The sequence below is a fragment of the Pezoporus wallicus genome, unplaced genomic scaffold, assembly GCF_028554395.1.
Source record: "Pezoporus wallicus isolate ANWC-B61680 ecotype Strahan unplaced genomic scaffold, APGP_CSIRO_Pwel_v1 contig_3952, whole genome shotgun sequence".
NCBI lineage: Eukaryota > Metazoa > Chordata > Aves > Psittaciformes > Psittacidae > Pezoporus > Pezoporus wallicus.
The window spans coordinates 1,543,011-1,563,458 of record NW_026635034.1 but is presented as its reverse complement, the minus strand read 5'-3'; the positions used below and the strand labels follow the sequence as shown (position 1 = coordinate 1,563,458).

Below are 20,448 nucleotides of genomic sequence, written 5' to 3'. Positions count from 1 at the left end.
GTATCCTTTCTTGACCACTAGATGCAGGAAATCACACTTCAAAAGAACAGCCAAGAACTGGAGACCTGATAAGAATGATACAGATGCCATCGCCACCAGATCAAAGTGTTGTAGGGACGGAGAACATAGAAGGAGGAAAAGCAAAGGATTAAAGTAGCAAGAAGTTGATCTCAAATGAGGCTGGAGTCCCTTTTTTTTTTCTTTCAATTTTCAACCCAAAACATGTCCAGCTTGTTTCTCTAAGCAGGGAGGGGGACTCCCTGGGATATTTCAACTACTCCCAAGTCAAGCTCCATTTAAGCTTCACAACCTACAGCAAATGCAAATGCTTTGCTTGGCACTTCTTCTTCATTTCAGTCTTGATCAGCTGCAGCAGCAGTGCCAGTGGCTGTCCACAGCCCTTTGGCAGAGTTTTCCTAGCTGCATCTCACCTGGGACCCAAGCTGCTCTGCTCCTCTCCAGCCCCAGCCTCAACACCCACAGGGGCATCTTTGCACGGTCCCAAGTGAATGAGGTACAGAAGGACACACAGGGTTAGGCTGCTCTTTGGGGTGGAGTTTCCCTCTGTGAAACACTGATTTTGTAAGGAGGAGGGAGACTGTCCCCTCCTGACATTTGCCAAGGGAAAATGAGGAATTGCTTGGATCCTGACCAGAGGGCCATGGCTACATCCAAGCCCTTGCAAATTGACTTGGCAAGAGAGGATTCTCCTGAGGAGTGGGGAAAACCAGAGAGATGTCAGTCAGAGAAGTAAACACCATATGCTTGTCTCACGGCATCTGACAGTAGTGAAGTGGACAGAGCAGAAAGGCTGGCAGATCTGAGAAATAGGGCAGTGTAAATCAAGACACATTCTCCTTTCTCTGCTTCCCAGAGGAGCTCCACAGACATGAGCAGCGTATTCCTCCTAAATCCAGGGGCCCTTCAAAGCCAATTGGTGTTTTTCATACTGATTATTTATGCTAAGCCTTGATTGAATGAACTGCAGGTTACAGAGAGGTGACTTTTCTTGAAATGTATGAGATAAATCCTTCTCGGTCTAGAGGGCAAAGAGTGAGAGAAAGGGAAAGACTACAGAACATTTAATATGGTGTAATTGGTTCTAAATAAGATCTTCTCCAGCTACATATTTTTTTATTTCCTCAGTGCTGAAAATTTTGCAGGCAAAATTTGCCCAATATCTTCACTTTTCACAGTAAAATGCTGTCATTTGATTCACGTGAGGGTAGTGAAGGTGGAAGACAACTGTTCTCTGGTGCTCCTTTGCTTTACTATTCCACCTATTCTCTACTTTAAATTTGTATCAGGGCCACAATTCTCTCTCTAGACTTTTCCAGAAATGCTATTAAACAGTGGAGACAGGCTGCAGAGACGCCAGCGAGACTCCAGTCCATGAGCAAAACTCATTCCTTAAGTCCATCAGTAATTACTCACGTGGCATTCAGCCCATCAGGTTGCTATTGCTTTTTACGGATGGTTTTAAGCATTCAGAAAACTTTCTGAAAGCCCAGAGAAAAGATTAGAGCCATGGAAATAAACAGCCTGCAGACAAAAAAGGTAGGTTGTTGATAAGACAAGTTGGTGAGGAAGTAAAAACCTTGCTAGGAAAGTATTATTGAACTTTAAGTTAGAGCAAAAGCTTCTGAAATGTGTAAAGCTGTATTAACCCCACTATATATTGATACCTATAAGAAGAAATAGCTGAATTAGAAATTTTACAAGTGTAATCTCTGACAGGCTTTACACCAAATATTTACTTCTTTTATTCATCAGGTTAATAAACTCATAACCGTCTCTTGCACTGGTCATTTCCTGATGGGATTCAATTTTCTCCTATCTGGCCGCAGCATGCCCAAGTGTTCAAAGCAAGTTTCAAACACAGGTATATCTTCAGAGCTGCCATTCGGCTCGGAGGAGGTGGCTCTGAAGCCACTAGCTCTGAACCATTTCAGCTCAAAATCAATGGGAATTTGCTCATGTTGCGAGTGTAATTTTAGCCATTCAGGAGTGCCATTCTGTTCGGCAAACCTTTCTATTCCTCTTGTTAGCTCAACCCAGGAGTTTCCTGCCTTTTAGTTTACAATTAGGAAAATTTTGAGCTTTTTCGGATCTGTCTCAATTATTAGCTCTAGAAAACCGATATTGAGAGTACAAAACCTTCCCTTTCTTATGATCCTTCCCTTTTTGTTAACTTGCACACAGTAATGCACACAGTAAGTCTGCCTATTTAAGTAGCTAATATCAGTATGACATAGAAATTACATTCTAGGACGTGGTCTGTATTTTGTCTGACTATGCACATTTTGTTGGAGTGACTAGCTTAAGCAACTATTAAAAATCTCCCAATTCACTGTAAAAAGAGTACAGCAGGAATGCTATCTGTGAGCAAGTGGATAGTAAACAAATACAAAATACACCAAACTGGAGGATCATTAAAGAAAAATAATCAACTAAATAGTCCATACTCTGAATGACTTTTTTTTCTTTTAATCAGGGGAAGTTAATAAAAGGCCATAAAGCAAATCATTGCAAAAAGAATCTGAACCATAACCAGTAACACAGAGAAAACTTTGTTTAAATATTTTAAATGTTGTAACATAATCAAGTTCTTTTGCACCATGTCTAATCCAATGGCTCTTCTTTTCTGCATTCTATTTTTGATTTACTATTTTACTGTTAAAAATCACTCCTGTCCAAAGACATATGAAAAATCCATCTTTTTTCATTGTATTATTTTTATATTCTTTTTTAATGATATGGTATAAAAATCCTATTCTAATAAAGAACGTATATAGCATAAATACACTAAGACACTTTTATATCAATGGCAAAAATCTGTAGTCATTTAATACCCTGGTATGATGGATAAGAGCTCAAAAATAGCTTCAGAGGAGTAACCTTTGTGCTAAATTAACAAAAATAAATATTAACTTCTGAAAAACGTGATAGAAAATCTTTACTGCAAACCCCAAAGTATTTGTTCAGAAAGATATATCAGTTCCTACCCCAACTCAAATGAAAATGGTCATTTTCATCTGCTAAATATTTTCCCGGGAATAATCATTGTGTTTGGTGAAAAGCTGAACAAAAGATCACATCAGAATGAAGATTTGTGAGCAAAGAACATATCCTACATGAAACCAAAATATCAATTTCCTCAGTGCCTTTCTGCTAAAGCTCTTCCTCTTCAGTTCTTCCTAACCAACAGCACCCAGCTTCCTCATGTCCCACTTCAGTAACCAGTACCACTGCACAGTCAAAAATAAATGTATCTTTTTTATGTGGGACTGTTTTATTTCTCTGCCTTTTTTCACCAGTATATCCCAAGTTGGGTCCCTTTCAGAAAATAACACCTTGGTTTTGTTTAAAAAAGAAAGAAGTAAAATGAGCAGAAAACTACTTTTCTCTGCAGGAATTCACTATTGTTTATGGTTTAATATCTCCTCTTAAAAAGCAGAAGAATATTTTTTCAAACTTCAAATCCATTTGCCAATCAGTTTTTAATTGCTTCATTCTGCCACTCCACTGCAAAGTCTTCCTAACACCTCGCAGCGTGATTGTTTCCTGCTAACAGAGACATTTTGCAGACAGATTGAGTGTCAATATTATTAGCAGCAAATTATTCACATTGCGTGAATAGCCTTATAATCCTCAGTTAGTGTGAATATTCAGGAACCTATTGTTTTAAAAACGATAACTTTTAATAAGCTCTTGTGGTTCTGATGGCATCTTATGGATGTTATCAAGGGTTTTGGGCAACAGAGATAGAAATGTTATTCTTCTGACTCAAAGAGTGACAGTGACACCAATACCAAGTTTGTCCCTAAAATGCTGAAGGCTGCAGAAAACACGTGTAACAACCTTGTGCCCATACTATTGGGCACTAGTACTTTTCTGCTTGTGTGGTACATAGATAAAGGTAGAGAATGTGTAGCTGTACCAACCAGTTTGCTGCTAAAATAGCCTTTCACTGTTTATTTTCCAGCTAAGTCAATTAGGCAAGGTGGTGCATCAACATGCAGTATGTGCTGATTTCAGATATGTTGGCAGGATTTTAAATAAACACCAATGAAAGGAGTATACATCTGTTAAAAAAAAAGGCAAGCTTCTAGGGAAATAAATACCAAAGATGGCATGCTATAACCCAACAGAAATTGGAAGACTGTTTTGTTGTTGTGTTAGTATTCTTTTCTGTACATTACTTCATTTCCCAAATAGCACTGCTGTGAGATGGCTTTTGGGCTGTTTTTTTTTTTAACAAACACAAAAATTTAATCTTTCTCAGTTACTATGTTGTCTAGTTTGAATGCATGCATAAATAAATGTTGATCATCTGCTTTGGATCTAACTTTATGTGAAAGAATAAAGAGGTAGTTTTGAGCTATCTAATTAAAACACTGAGACCTGCCCTATTAATTCCAATTTTATGTCAACATGTGTGCTACCATAATTCAAAGAACCTGACTGTTCCAAGCCTGGTCAGGATTCATATAAATTGTGAAGGTAGAATCAGCCAGTACTTTTTTGCAAGGATACCCCCTGATCAACAGGGCTATGCTCTGCAGGCACATTAGCCCAAAGATGTGTGGATAAAATAGAAGGGGAAAGTGAAGTGTTCAAGGTCAGACAGCAAAATATGACAGAATCAAGAGTAAAACCTAGAGACCTTAATCCCAAGATCAGTGTACTACCTGCTGTATCTATAAGTCAATAATTATCCCAGTGTAACACCTAAATACCATTTTTGATGCATTTGGCTCACAAGTTGGTGCTCCCTCTCGTCTGATTTGTCAAAGCTCCATTTGATGGATTTGTTCCTGCCATGCTACAAAGGGTTAAGAGATGCCACCCACCAGAACAATGACTTTTATGGACAGCATTTTTCCTCCTCATCCCCCCAGCCTCTGCCTTATTAAACACTTGGTCAGTTAGCTTAAAAATTAACCATATGGTGCTGTTTGTAGGGTATAGATTCAAGGCTCAGGAAGGGCATGATCTGTTTAGCCTCTCTGGGCAAATGATTTCAGCGTGAACAACGCAGTCTATTTACTGTCATTAGTGGAACACAAGCAGGAGACTAGGAAACTTTTAAAACCATGGATCTACAAATAAAGAAACTAAACTGCCCTAAGAAATAATCTGATGACAGTAGCATATAGAAAAAATGTGAGAAACTGTGAATGCATTGAATTGTTTCCAGTGTATTAGTATACTTCAATCCGTTTGCCATCACTTATTAATTGTACAGCCACAGGAACTGAGTGAACTACAACATCTGTGAGTCCCCATCATGATTCAGAATATTTGTTTCATCCATGATAATGCCATCTGACTACTTGCTTTATGGAAACATACAGGCAACTAGTTATTGCTCAGATAAAGTTTTGGGGAATAGATATTCTGGCCAGGGAAGTGTTTATATTCCCACAAACATAGTCTTGAATGGATTGACTATTTGATGTTCCTTCTTCTGTTGCTCAAAAAAAAAGTTATATTAATCAAATCAAGAGGAAGAAAAAATAACTTGCGATCTAGGTTACTAATATCTGCCAATTGGCAATCTTGAGCATCAAAACCATGGACAGTTTATAGGACAAAAATTTGGCAGTGTACGGTCATGCAAATAATTACTAAAAAAGAATCAATTTTATGAAAAGCTGCACGTAAGCAGAAAAAAGTCACTGTAATATGAATAATTTAAGCAACTTGAATACACAATATTGAGCTTTCTTTGCAATGTCATCAAAATCATAGAAATGGCAGTTAGAAATAGTCTATACTATTCTGACTCTGTAACCCATGGGAAGTTATGTTACATCTAGGTGACCTGTGAGTTTGTCCGTCTCAAAAATGGGTATTTTAAATAATATGAATCTAATCTCAAGGCTGTTCTCAGTCCAGTTAGTGTTTGGGAAATGTTCTCAGATCACTATGCTATATTAGTTCAAACAATGATGATTATTATCTTTCAGGGATTTTTATCCTCTGTGAAAAGCAAAAAGAATTACTGGCCAATTTTGTCTAGTAAATGCTGAATACTTGGAACACTTCCCGTACATACTCATTCTGTGGCTTTCTTGTGTCTGACTTATGTTTATCTTCATTAAGTGGAATAATGCAAGTCAAAATAGCTACAAGTAAACTGTCTGCTGGAGAGGGAACAGTTGTTAGTTCATGGGAAATGGATCGTAAAAAATGTGCTCCTCTGACTTCAGAAGAGCTCTAAATTGATCCATTTCCAGTTCAAAACTCCTTAAAGCATACTGAGCAATCTCACCTGATACTTCATCACCTGATGATGGTGATGTCTTTCTAGTTCAGAGGGGATGGATTACTGTGAAAGTTTTTGTCTCTATCAAAGTTCACAGAAAGTCCTGATTCGCATGGGAAAGTGGGGAGAACATCTATACTTACTGGAAGCCTGTTCAAATAAGCAATTGTCCTGAGTTCTTTGAACTTTGGAAGAGGTGGAGATGCAGTCATATAGAAGACGAACTACTTCCCTTGAAGGAGTACAGCACATATCTGTGCAGATTGATGGAGTCATAAGTCACTAGAAGCTAACCTGGGTACAGCCTGAGGTAAAGCTGAAAGCTAAAGTCATTCCAGGTGGGTTGGTAGAGGGAAAAAACAAATCCTAGACATTCACATATGAGGTCGTAACTTCTGTTCCATTGCAGCCCACATATAAATATTTTAGATTTATATTTTGGAAGTTTTAAGCCTCTCTATAAATGCATTTAACTTCAGGTTTTATTTTAAAATGCCTCTCGAGTCAGTGAGGTGCCACACTCCCTCAAGGATTTCAGGCAAATCTCTTTTGACCAATCCAAATCCATAAGCCAAACCATATGATTCCAAAATACCTTCAATTGCCTCCTGGATCAGATGTCCACATCTGGAAATGATGGATATTCTCTTCCCAGCTGCAGAAGAGGGAAATTCTGCATTAGGCTAAAAACACTGTGTAAATTGCAAGGGAGAAGGGTCAGCTTTCTAAAATTACAGTGGTCAAGGCAAGTCAAGCACTTTAATGGCAGGCTCAGATCCAAGATCAAAATCGTTTTACAAATCTTCAAGCAGTTCTCCCTATAAACATGCAGAAATTTTTGGTTGGCTTTATATGAAGATAGCCAGTGGGCAGCAAATTCTCAAAGGTAAAGACTAACCTCCCTTCACAAGGGACACAAAGCAGGTGCGCTCCACAAGGATGAAACTGTGCCCCAAATTCTATTGATATAAAGCAGGTGAGAACTTTCTGGTGGGAAATGGCTGTAAATCACAGGAAGATCAATCGAAAACAACAATTCAAAGCTGAAATTACAGTTTTGAGCTCACCCTGTTGAAACCTCTGTGTCTAAAATACGCTTAAAAATGTTAAGGAATTTGTTGGTCAATTACAATAGGAAAAAGAAAACACTTTAATGAAGAAAATGGGAAGCAACTGTAGAATTTATGAGATGTATGACTGAATTTAAACAGACCACTTATATTATCCTAAGTACCCCTTTTCTTAACTTTATGTATAATTATCCATGCTGAGATGTCATCTTCCTTAGTCTAATAAGAATCACTCTCATATTAAGTGATACACAAAGAATTCATTGGAAGGTATGTCAGTGCACACCATCACTAGCAATAACAATACATTAATTATTAAGATGAAGCAAATAAACCATTTGTCTGTCTATGCCTCTGAGTCATTACTTCACAAAGTCTTGTCCGGGAAAATCTTGATACTTCCAAAATGAAGCACCTTGTGTCAGAGCTTAGGTAGAATGAAAGCATTCTCTAGAAAGGACCACAGTATAGACTGTATAGAGGTTTTCTTATGTTACATTTCTCCATTCAGGTAGCTTGGAAATACATGAAAATGGTGAAGCAAAAGAAAAAAGTATGGTCTGAAGATCTCTGAAATTACAAGATCTCAAAGCCAGGGTGTGCAAATCAAAGTAAATTACTACTAAGCCAAAGAAAAATACACTCAAGTTTGGGGATTGATAGGACTGCACATTCTTGTCAGATACCCATCTAAAACTCTTGAGTGGGGAGCAAATCTTTCAAGATAGCTTTCTCACAATATTTCTAATAGCTTCTGTTTTTAAAGAGGCTAGAGATAACAGGAAAGCAGTACATATCCATGTTATTTTGACTCTTGCATCTAAGTGGTGGCTGGAATACAGAGAACTAATGCCAGAGCTGACATAAATAAGCTTACTCAAAGACAGTGAGACAACATCAATTTACACAAACCAAGGTTCAAGCCTGGGAAATTTAGATACATGCAGCAGTTTAGATAAGATACATCTAAGCAAATATTTTAGGTATGTATACACATCTATATATAACACTTTCTAAACCACTTTAATCTCAATCTATGTATATGGGCTGCTTAAAAATAAGAGGAATTTGCTCTTGGGAACTGAGTTGGAAGGATGAGAGAAAGTCTAGAAAAGTTCCTACTCTGCCTGATTTATTTCCTACCCACAAGTTTAGCCCCAGAACACCCAGTGAAAGAGGCTACTCTTCCAGTGTCATCACTGGAAGGAGAAAAGAAAAAGTCCTTTTTCCAGGGGGCACTTCAGAGGTGCTCTGAGCCATACGGTAGAGGATCTTCATCCCCCATTTTCTACACAAGACTCCTTAGGAATGACACTGATATAAGTTAATGCTCCTAAATAAACAGTTTCCCTAAAATGAGGCCATTTGATTGTCCTAGAAAATAAAAAATATACTAAATAATCAGCTCAAGCATACGATTAAATATTCCAGAATTTTACTTCCAGTTTGAAGAGAAGACATACTTCTACTTCTAGTGCTCTGGTCAAGGAGTAAAGTTGTTTGACTCAATTCCCCACTCTTTAAAAGGAGAATGGGCCTATCTCCCAGAAAAACACAGAGGTTTCATGAGTGTTTAGAAAGCACATCAGAGATGGATACTTCAATGTGCTTTATTTGTTCTGGTCCCCCATCTTTCTCAACCTATTCCCCATGCCTCTAGCGGGGTAACATGAAACAAGAGCATTGCAATACTGTGCATTTTTCTTGGCAAAAAAATTAACCACAAAGTCCAGGGTTTGTATTTTTTTAAGCAATATTCACACAGGGCTCAAATTATGCGCATAAACGTTGCTAATGTATTTGCTATTAGTCTGTGTGACACCTTATTCCTTTAAGTTTGCATCTCTTGCCATGGACTAGGAAAAGTCGCTCCTCTCTGAGAGGGCTAGTTAAGATGTATCTTGCTATTTCCCCATATCTTTAGTATGCAGGGAGCGCAGAGATGGAGATAAAAGGAGAAATGTCTATCTTTGAGTCCTCTGCAATACAGAATAAGTTATCAACCTACTAACATGCATGTCTGAATAGACTCCTTTGGCAGGAGGGAGATTTTATCTGTCCTGACATGTGAATTCCTCCCTCATGTCAATCCATGAAAGTACTAAAGAATAAACTCTCTAGTAAAATGAATGTGGCATACCACTGGGACTTAGAGAGCACCATATTTTCCCCTAGTTACTTTTTTTTTAATTCTCCAACTGAATCCTTGATATCCATATAAATTAGTCACTCTGAAGAACTACTTGAAAATCCACTGCTTTAATCTCGTGCTTGGGGAGGGTGGCTCACTCCACCAAGCCTTGAGAGTTTGTTGTCTATTTTTTCCTCTTCAACTGAGCGATGTGCCTGCACATCCAACCCCCACACAGAAGTGTTCAAGTAGCATTTGTGCTGGAAGCTTTGCAGCTGTGCAAGTCAAATGAGCAGGCACTACGTTGCCCTCAGATCTGGTAGGCCCCAAGGTACAGATATGAGCAGTCAAAATGTCCTATTTAGCATCATGAAGTGCCCACCCATGCGCGAGGGAAAAGGATGCGATGCTTTGAATGAAGCTGACACAGCTGCAGTTACATTGTAGGGGCATGAGTGGGAAAGTCACATTGGTCTGTTTGCAGATGAATTATCAATCTGGTTTCACAAATATTTGTCTCCATGCTCATCACCAGTACAAGGGCTCTTCATTCACCAGTCTCTACAGCACCTAAACCAAGGCTGTCTCTCTGCTGAAATGGATCCCTTAGTCTTCACTTATGCAATAATTTCACAACAATAGTGGTGGTATGAGAATAATCATTTTTATATAAAAAAACATAACCAAAATAGTAAAAAAAAAAGCAACAAAAAAAAAGGTAACGTAAAAATTGACCATATTTTTATCTTTTGGTTTCCAGTGATTACCCCTAGATATTTGTGATGTGCTACACAACATATCGGTTTTCATTGTATTCTGTCAAAGGCAAGAAGTTATACATTGATTAGTGGTGTGTCCAAGGTTTTGTGTCTCAGTTTAGAAATTTAACTGCTAAACAATTCTTACTCCTTTTTACTAGTATTTATAATCAGGTACACTCCAGACTCTAATGCCCTTCTTCACTTTCCCATATTTTATTTGCACTGCATACATTATTTTCACCTGCTTTTTGTGTGCACTACATCCGATGCCAGTTGCAGTCCACTATACTGCTTGCCTTCTATTCCTTTTCATGTCTGTACATCTATAGCTGGAGTGTTGACTTCAAAACAAACATAAAAACTCAAAGTAAATCCACCAAGTACTTGATGGCCTGGATATAAACCCATGAAATGGGCTCATGGACAATGATACCCTCTTCCTTTTTGTGAATTTCCAAGGGATATCTAGAGATTTGATAGGAACCTACACACTGAACTTATAACCAGAACCCTAAGTTTTAAAAAGTACACAGTCGAGGACTACATAAACAAATATAGCAGCCTAATAATCCTTCAGACAAGAAAGGCAGGAAAAAACAAGAACCAAGTGAAGATACTGGACGCAGATCAGAAGCATATTAGGCTAATGAGAGGCAAAGGGATTGAGGCACTGCTACATAACAGGCCAAAGGAGCACCCTCCAGGATTTCTGCAACCTGCCTGTGGTTTCTTCTTCTGCTTTTAGATGAGAGACACGCCCTCTTTCATGAACAGCCTCCAGGGGTGGATGATCCACTGTGTCTATTTGTAATTGAACCGGGGACGGAAGAGCCTGGAGAACAATGCTGAGGTTGCCAATGAGTGGGCTACCACCAGCAGTGCATGCTTCTGCCTTTAGCTCTCTAACGAAGGAGTCTGAAGTTTTGCCACGATAATAAATGGATGGCAGAGGGTTGTAATGTACCTCATTCGTTGCTTTAAAAGAAATCATTTACGCCCAAGGGGACATTTTCAAACTGCTGTTTTCAGGTCTTTTCAGCTAAGCTAAATTAAATCTTTTTAAAAAACTTAGAGGTGAGTTAAAAATAAAAACCACTACCCTCTATTTTATGGATCTAAAGATTTTCCAATAGATTAAGATTTTTCATTTCTAATATTACAAATTCCTCATTTTGAGTGCAAAACTGGGGGGAATGGGGAAGAGACTTGGGTTTGGAGTTTGGAAAGGTCTTGGTAGGAGTTTCCTTGAACCTGAAAAGTAGGAAAGGAAATAAACACCCAAAGCACACATCCTTATCCTCTCTTTTCTTTACCCTGAGCACCAGCTGGAAAAATAGAAAGCCTACAAACGTATGCAGCATTGACTTAAAAGTTACAAATGCAAAAGCAACCTGTTAAAGGAGAAGAGTCACACACTGGGTTAAATACAGAGTGGAGAAAGAAAACAGCACTAATCAGCTGTTTCATATCTGTCTCTCTCTAGACACATATGCACATACACACACAAACACAGCAAATGTGCTTGATCCTGCCCGTTTCTATGCAAGAGCGTATCACAGAGTAGGCGATAAATCATCCACTTGGGCATGTGCACACAGAAGCCAGCTCGAAAAATACAAGAAGCAGAGGAATTGCCATATTGAATCAGGCTGTTGGTCCATCAAGTTGGTATCATGCCTCCAGCAGTTGCAAAACCCTGATACTTCAGAGGAAGGCAACCCTCAAAATCCACAGAGCACTTAGCTCGGTCCATAGGTGGGGGAGGGAAAAATACCCATCCTAACCCCTGCAGGCAGTAAATGTGTGTCCTATAGAGCAAGCTTGGATTTTCCCTATGCAGGGCTGCAACTGTAATTGCTAGTTTGAAGCAGGACAGCAGAACAATGTTTGCAAACATTCATTCACCTAAAAAGCCGCTAATTCACTTTGACATCATTTGTGACCCTTTTCCAGGAAGGTTCATTGGAGCAAGCAGTTTTGTTTTTGGAAAGCAAAAGTTTGCTAAATACTCTGGAAGTGCTCCTCTCGAGGTTTGTTTCAGAAATGACGTACACAAGCTTTTCATTTATCTCTGTGCCTTTCAATAACCCATACAGGAAACAGAGCTGCATGATGCGCACTCAAGCGGTGAAATGACGGCTTTCAAATGGTGGCTTGCAAATACTCAAAGAAACACACGACAGATCAAAACCAATGTGTGGGATGCAACTTTTGCAAATAAAATACTGTGTCTCCTTGAGGAACAGCCTGACATTCCTGGAAAATCATCCAGAGTGTTTAACCCGACCTCTTGTATCAGCAAAATTCACAGGCTAGTTACACTCTTTTGGGCTGAACCCAAAGTCAGTGTAAAGGGGAGGTTTTTTTGTCACCTATTTCTAGATCAATTTAAACATGCTATGTGCCACTGCAGAGTTTAAATGTCAAGGAAAAATACTTTGCTGTGTCCTTTCCTGCCCACTTCTGCTCACATATTTAGTCACCCCTGCTCACAGTGAATTTTCCTGTCCCAAACCTCATCTGCAACAGAATTCCCCTGCAAACCCCCAGATCTCTTCCTTTTTGTGACTAAGGAGGTAGCAGGGAACCACAAATGGTTTTCACAACAAATTGGCATCTTTATCTGGTTTAACAGCACATAAAGCTTACACAGAACTTGTCTTTCTTGTTCTTAATTAGAAGTGGGCGTGAGGAGCAGGAGACAATGGGGATAGAAAGAGACACAAAAACAAAGGGTGAGCTCACAAAAATAGTTTTGTCTGGGGTCAGAACGATACTGTTACATTTATATTAGAAAAGATAAAGAAAACACCTACCTTAAAAAGACTGTAACTGTCAAAACTTGTCAGCACCAGTAAGCACTGACTCAGACAAAAAGGTTTATCCTGAAACATTTATCTACAAGTCATACATGGCTTTTTGTTTATGTGCCATAGACTCATACTGTTCCCAGAACTGCCACGCATCCACTTGCTTTCATAACTAGGTTTGCTGATATTTAGTCTAGGCAACCTGGTTGAGGCCCATGCTGGCTTCCAACAGGTTCATGAGCCTCAGGGAGCTATTCAGTCTGCTTGTCTTGAATGGGAAGTTCTGAAGTGAAGGTTAACTGTGCTAAAATGGAATAAAACTTCGGTCAAGTTGGTAACCTTAGGGTATGTAGAAAGAAGGGTATGAGCCTCTTCTTGCTTCCCTAAAGCCCTCTCAGCCTGCCTTTCTTCTCCCACCTCTTCAGATCAGCCTTGTCAGCATGAACTGAGCAATGCAGGGAACAGAACTTGATGCGATGTTCTTCTCTTAAATCAATTCCTATTACATTTACAATTTGTTTTGTAGCTTCTTTAAAAAAAAATAAATTAAAAAAATAGAAAAGGGGGTGAAAAAGTCTCTCCTGTTGTGATTTCCACCCCCCCTCCAGTTCCCTACCTCCTCCCTAGGGCCTCAGCTTGTGCCTCTGTGTAAGTCCTGGGGTCCCGAGTGTCAAATGTCAGGCCTTGTACAGAGCTGTCAAAGAGGAGAATAGGCTGAGATGATTGATGACTGCAAAGCCTGAAATCCAAACCTCTGCTGCAAATGCTTCTTTTACAAAAAAGCTGGGGCAACCCACAGTGGCTATATTCAAGGTCAGCTCGCATACCATTACACCCACCGCTTTGGGCTTCTAACAAGCCAACGCATTCATGGAGGATTTCTCATCTCTCTGTCCCTCTGTGCGTGTCTCTGCCTTTCTCTCCCTCCCCTTACTCTCCTGGCAACCCCCTGCCAAAATTTTCAAGCACTTAATCCCAATAAAAAAAGGCATGGCCTCTTTTTTTTTATCTTCCCCTCCCCTCCCTTTCCTTCAGGCTGCTTTCGCTACGAGGAGCCACGGGCTGAAGCTTAATGCTGCACAAGTCAGATGACAAGATTATTAATGGGAGCAGGGGAATGTCATATCTGATTTCATGCATATTCATGAACGGAGTCATACAGCTGGGACCATGTGCCATGGAGAGACAGAGCAAGAGAGAAACTTTTACACCCCCTCCTTGCCGTGAAGAATCTGATCCTGGAGATTAAGAGTCCTGCCTTGCAAAATTCAATTGTTCCCTTTATATGTTAATAAAAAAGGGGAACCGTTTGCATGATAATAATGACGTTGTGCCAAGATGGTACTAATATCTCTTTTTATCCCTGTCACTGAAGTAACTGCCCTGAAGCTGATCTTAGCCTGGAGAGCACTTTCTGCAAGGAAAAGAGGACGTACGCTATCACCTAAAATCAGAATGAATTCCAAAGAGTCCCAACGCAGGTTAAAAAAAAAGAGGGAAAAAAAAAAAGCTTACTCCAGTGTTCACACTAAGTGAAAGGGGAGACACTAAGCGTAGGAGAACTTTACTAGGGTTCTGATTTGTACTCAGATAGCAGCTGTTTGAAAGAGGTGAGACATGAGGGTTAAAGTACTAATAGTCTTTTACTCTGTAGCTTTACTCTGCAGCTAGCTCCTTTTGTATTTTTTTCCGATAGTGCCTTACATGGGGAATTTTATTCCCATTTTACACCTGGGTAGATTGAGGCATAAAGTTGTTATAGCTTATTGGCCCCATATCAGCCTTATCAGAAAGCTTCCCATTAACTTAGCAGGATAGGACCTATAGGCACTTCAGCTGAAGTCAAGAAGTGAATAGCAGAGCAGTAATGCAGCTATACCAGGAAGCTAATTTCATCTTCTAGTCTATGTTGAGAAATAACACATCTTCCTACAGGACAGCAGAACAAATAGAAAAATGTAGGCACTGTGACACTTAGAACAAGATCTATGGTATTTTTTCCTATTCAAAATCCATCAGTATTATTGCTGAGACTTTGTGAGAATTAAACTCTGTTATACCTGCCTCTCACACTAGTTCTAAGTAAAAGTCTATTTTTCACACACTTAAAGTATTCCATTTGTCTCTGCAGCAGCATCTACTTGTGAAGAGACACAGTCAGCCCATTCCTTTGGACAGGTGAAGACCAAAATAAATAACAGAGGCAGCATGTGCAACTGTGAAATCAATTTAGAATTTAATTGCTGAAAACCATCTGACAATAAACTATAACAGTGCATGAAATGGACCTGTAATAGAAGTGGTGGCTATTCCTGGAGTAAATTAGAATTAGTTGTGGGGAAAGCACAAGATTACCGTAGGAGACCAGACTAGATACTGGCCCTAGCAAAAAGACAGATGACTTCTTTGCACCTTTAATTGCTATCATTCAAGGCCAGCAGCATATTCTCTCATGAGGATGCCAAACCGTTCACGTGATCCAAATGCTCTTTGGTACAAGCTGATCTGAGTTGCCCGTAGGGCTATCACAACAGGCTTCCTGGCACAGAATGACAGAATGGGAATGCCTGGGCAGATTCAGGCTTTATGAGAAACAGTGGGTTTATTCTGGTTTGCGGAAAGGGGATGAAGACAGGGATTATTGCTATTTTTCCTAGAGGGCTCATTTCATGACTGCACACAAATACATTCCCAGCTATTCAACCCTCATTGTGAAGTATATACAGACAGTCCATATCTAGGCTGGAGCAGGAAATAAAACCAGAAGTATCTCTAGTAAGAACAATTGGAAACTTGCTGGGCTGTGGCTCCAGCAGGTATGGTTTAGCATGTGTTGGGAAAAGTGGCTGCAGTGTGCAATAAATCATGTTTCACAGCAATAGTAGGGCAATACATCTTTACTGGGTAGAGCTGGGACACATGGCAGGAACCTGGCTCCACCACTGGAATAGGGAATGACCTTGAGTGACTCACTTTACTTCCCCATCCCTCAGTTTCCCCATCTGCAAATGAACAGCAAAAACTACCTTCATTAAGTGCTTTCAAAGCATGTCATAAAAGATATTTCTGTTATCACTATGCAGATGGCTATGACTGTCATAATCAACTATCAGATGATAGTGACAGCCTTAAGGATTCCGCTTTAGCCCATACATAGCATACGGTTAAATATCAAACCATGTTTTAATTTCTGTATTTGAGGATGTCACCTCCTATCTCTAATCATTTCTCAAGTAGTGGTTAATTTAAAGGACTGAAAAAATGTCATTTTTCTCATTCAAACAAGCAAAGCAAAAAAAAAAAAAGGGGGGGAGCAAAAAAAAGGCCCACAACTGATGGAGATTAGAGCAGTGGGAAGAACATGACAGTGATATCAGAACAGAGGAAATAACATGTTAATGACATTCAATATTCTCCCCGTGTCAAGTCATCAGCATTTTTATTGCCACTTTTCCTCCGAATACAGTATCAGAATTTATTGAGACAATCTGTCTCCATCACCTGTGATATAATATATTTTATTCAATAAGATATGAAATAATATTTATCTTTCAACTCCAATGACTAGTTTTAAGGGCAATAACAGCTTTTTACACAACAGTTACAAGTGCAGAGTTTGTGAGTTTTAGTGCTAGACCTAAGGGCTACAAAGACTTTTCCACCAGGTAGAGAACAGTGAAACCAGGTTTTTGATTGTATGCCCTTTGCTATGTTTCTCATTCATAAAATAGCTGGTGCCAAAAGACAAAACAAATGGTCCAAATGCAGCTCCTGTGAGCTGGTTGTTAATGGAAACTGAGGCTAGAAGAAGCTGGTCCTGGTCATAAATTCAGAACCTCAGCAGCAGAGCCTGTGTTTGATCTCCAAGGGGGAAGAGGACAGCCAAGAAAAACCTCTCACATTATTACAGAAGGAAGGCAAGCAGAAGAGAAGCTGGAAGAGTGAAATGAGGAAGGCTGAGGGTTTATCATCTCTGGCATGGAGTGCACGTCTGCAGTTTAACAGAACCAAGCCAACTTTTCAACTGGCCAGCTTGGATAGCAATAACAGCACATCTCTGCAAATGCAGATGCCACATCCCTGCTTATGAAAATGTTTAGGTTTATGTGCTCCTTGACGCAGCTGCATTTTGCAGCTGTGCAGTACAGGGCTGTTTCCTCTTATTTTGGGATGATACCACAGAAGGGAACCCTGGCTGCCTTTGCAGACCCCTACATACCAGCTTCCCTTAGGGCTTTCTATGCCAGCAGTTTGGCTGCTCGGTTTTGATTCTCAGTCAGGTCAAGGTCCCTCACAACCACATTGTCATCCATAGTACCCCTTAAGTAGCTGTAATTCACTCCACAGCCAGCCCTAAGCAGCCTGATTGGCTTCAAAACAACTTTCTTCATGTACTTGAGATAGTGTCAATTTGGGGCACATACCTTTAAAAAGACAGAAGAGAAAGGGGGAAAGAACCGGAAATGCCTCATTGGTTTGGACTTTTGTTTGTTTGTTTGTTTGGGGGGGGGGGGGATATAGCCACAGCTGCTCCTGTTCTTGCTCTCCTCCTTTCCCTCAATCACTCCACAAGGAAAGGCTGTGTACTTCAAATCATTTCCTGCCTGCAGCATCCTGATAAAGGCAGGCTTCCTGCCATTTGCCCAGCAAGCTGGCACTCTGTCCCGTGCTTGTTCCCCTTGACACGTCCTAAGGCCTTCAATCAACCTGCTCTGCAGATCTCTTAGCTGTGATCCGAGACACCAGATGCAATCAAGGATGAGAAGTAGGTATGCTTATGCCTACACAGCATCCCAGGCAGCAGTGCCATCCCCTAAAACCACATAATCCTCTCCCAGCCCTGCTTTTCTACCCTTTTTTTCAAGCAGGTCCAGCTTAGCTGACTGGCTCCAAGCTGCTTTCAGCAGGTTGCTTGCTCTGCCTGGGCAGCCCTAGCTCTTTCTTCTTGAGTGGCACTCCTGTTGCCTAGAGAAAAGAAAAACTACTTGGCCAAAGTGAGAACCATCACTTTATTACAAGCCAGAGCTTTGGGAAGGGGCTGAAGAGCTCTCTTGTTCCCTTTGTGCATCTACTAGCTCATCAGGGACAGACTGGAACATGGAGCAACAGCCACAACATCTTGTAAAGTTCAGGTTCTCAAAAGCTGGTGTTGGAGGAGCAATGAACACATCAGCAGAGAGCAGGGAGTAACCTGACAGTGTCAAGGTAGGAAAGCAGTCAGGTTTTTATAGCCCAAGTGACACACAAGAAAAGTGAGGAGACACTAGGAGTTGTGCATGCCCCTCAGGAAACCTAGAAATGCTGATCTGTCCTCTGCTGATAGTACTACTCAAAAAAAACTTCATCTCCTCATGTTTGAATAAGGGATTCCATCATAGTTCAGGGGCTGCTGTGGAAATTTGACTAACCATGGTACCCCCTCCACCTGGCATCAACAGTCACCCTTGTACCAAAGCAACAGGTATGAGCAGGCCACATCTGCTTGGCAACAGGCAAATGTCATTTTCAAGCACATCATGTTAAGCCTTCGTCCCTGTGGTCACATCCATCTAAACCTACTGCCAGTTTATTCCCTTTAACTAATCCCCTATTACACAGCCAGTGGCAAATATAAACCTTGTTTTTGAAGTTGCCTTTCACGGGCTAATGGAAAGGACATCGCCGCAGTCGGCACTGGAGCCTACTCCCCAGCCACCCTGGCCAAGAAAAACCCTGGCTTCCCACAGATCACAATGTTTTGACCTTTTTAGCACTGCTTTGCCTGTATCCTACCATCTGCTCCCACCCAGGTATCCAGCAGTGGTGGATAGGGTGAACTGGCGAAAGGGCAAACATGCAAGCATGGGCTCCTACCTTCCTGGGGCTCTGCGCACCCTGGTGACGCTTATACATCCACCACCAAGTAGACGTGGGCTGATGCTGTCAGAAGACCTCTCCAGTGCACATTAAGGTGTGCTGTCTCTCCCTCGCACACATGTACACTCCTCCTCTCTCCCCAGCAGTGTGGCTCCTCGCCAGCATATTGCACTGCCTCCGGGTATCTCACACTCCCTTGCTTGGCTGACTCTTTACTCACCTGACCCCACTGGATCTTTCTGATTTCATTCGTGCCTTCCCTTTAGGCACAAAACTTGTCGTTATTACATTTTCCACTCCCCGCTGGGCTGTTGCTTTGCCTTTCTAATAATTCAGGATATTTTCAAGTAATTTGGGGTGTTTAATTTGAATCTTTTTTCTTCCTCACTTCAGAGGAAGTAGGTATGTATGCAGAGGAAAGGAAGAAGCTGCTTCTCTCTCTGCATATTGACAGCCTTGCACTTGTGTGTGCATGTCATGCAGCTTCTAGATAGTGATTGATATTCGTAGTCTATATGCATATACATATACATAGTATGATCATTGTGAAGCTCTACCCACTCCCTTCTCCTGCAGCACTGAGATATGTTGACCTCTCATTGCTTCCTATTCGCTTGACACCAGGGCTTCTAGTTTTATCCAAATGAGCAGGCTGAATGAAGTTCTTGGCACAATTTTTTTACTTCAAAATGGAAGACAAAGAGGTCTTTCGAGACTGACTTCCAGAAGGAGCTTCCTTTACCTTTGCTCCCAGCCTCACACACCTCAGACAGCAGGCAGCCTAGGCAAATCAAACAGGGAAGTCTTGGGAGGTAGAAAACAATATCTGCATCCGATCCAATTTACTTTGCACACATTATCATAGTCCCCGCTCATATGAGAAATCTGGCGTGAGCAGTATGGGCTGGATTTGGCCCATCATATTTATCCCAACAGAAGTACCCAGACTTTTATAGGGCTTCAAATATTGCAGAAACATTAAAAGTAAAGCAAACAGGTGGCTTTTTAAAAAAAAAAAAATTACAAATAACTGCAGCTTTACAGGCACATAATATCAGACAACTTACACAGGAAATATAAACTGTGCATGGCGAGGAGGCAAACAAACACTCATCAAATTTTCATTTACAACATGAGCTCCCAGTCTCATGCCTGATACATGAAGCTGGACCACTATTTGCCAATAGGGTCCTGAGAAGGGCTTGTTCTGTCCCAAGCTGCCCATCCTTTTGGGCAGAGTGGAGGCCCTGAATTTGATTTTGGATATGACTATCATGGTCTGGTGTCTTTCCCCTGTACCCTCATCTTAAGGAGCTGAACATATTCAATGGCAAGACAGCTTTACTGGTTGATATTAAAAAAGTATTACCGGATGCCTCATGTATATCCGGGAATTTCAGAGTCCCATTAAAACTTCACAAACTTGGGTGCCAGGTAAGAAAAGCCTGAACAACACATCCAGAGACAAGCTTGAAACAAACCCCATCTTCCTTGTGTGCATCAGAACCCGAAGTGATGCCACCGTGTGCTGACATTGAAATTCTCCTGA

The 20,448-nt window shown here is 40.6% G+C and overlaps 1 long non-coding RNA gene across 2 annotated transcripts in view; it reads right to left on the bottom strand.

Annotated features, from left to right (window-relative positions):
- Window positions 1–1,315: 1,315 nt before the first annotated feature.
- The window catches only part of LOC130603677 (uncharacterized), a 92,761-nt gene continuing 73,628 nt past the window's right edge, over window positions 1,316–20,448 (bottom strand). The window contains exon 4 of one of the 2 annotated variants that reach the window (XR_008973255.1): window positions 1,316–1,499. This is a non-coding gene — a long non-coding RNA (uncharacterized LOC130603677). Of the gene's footprint in view, window positions 1,500–13,187; window positions 13,738–20,448 lie in introns of those variants that run through there. The other variant, XR_008973241.1, reaches the window with a different exon arrangement.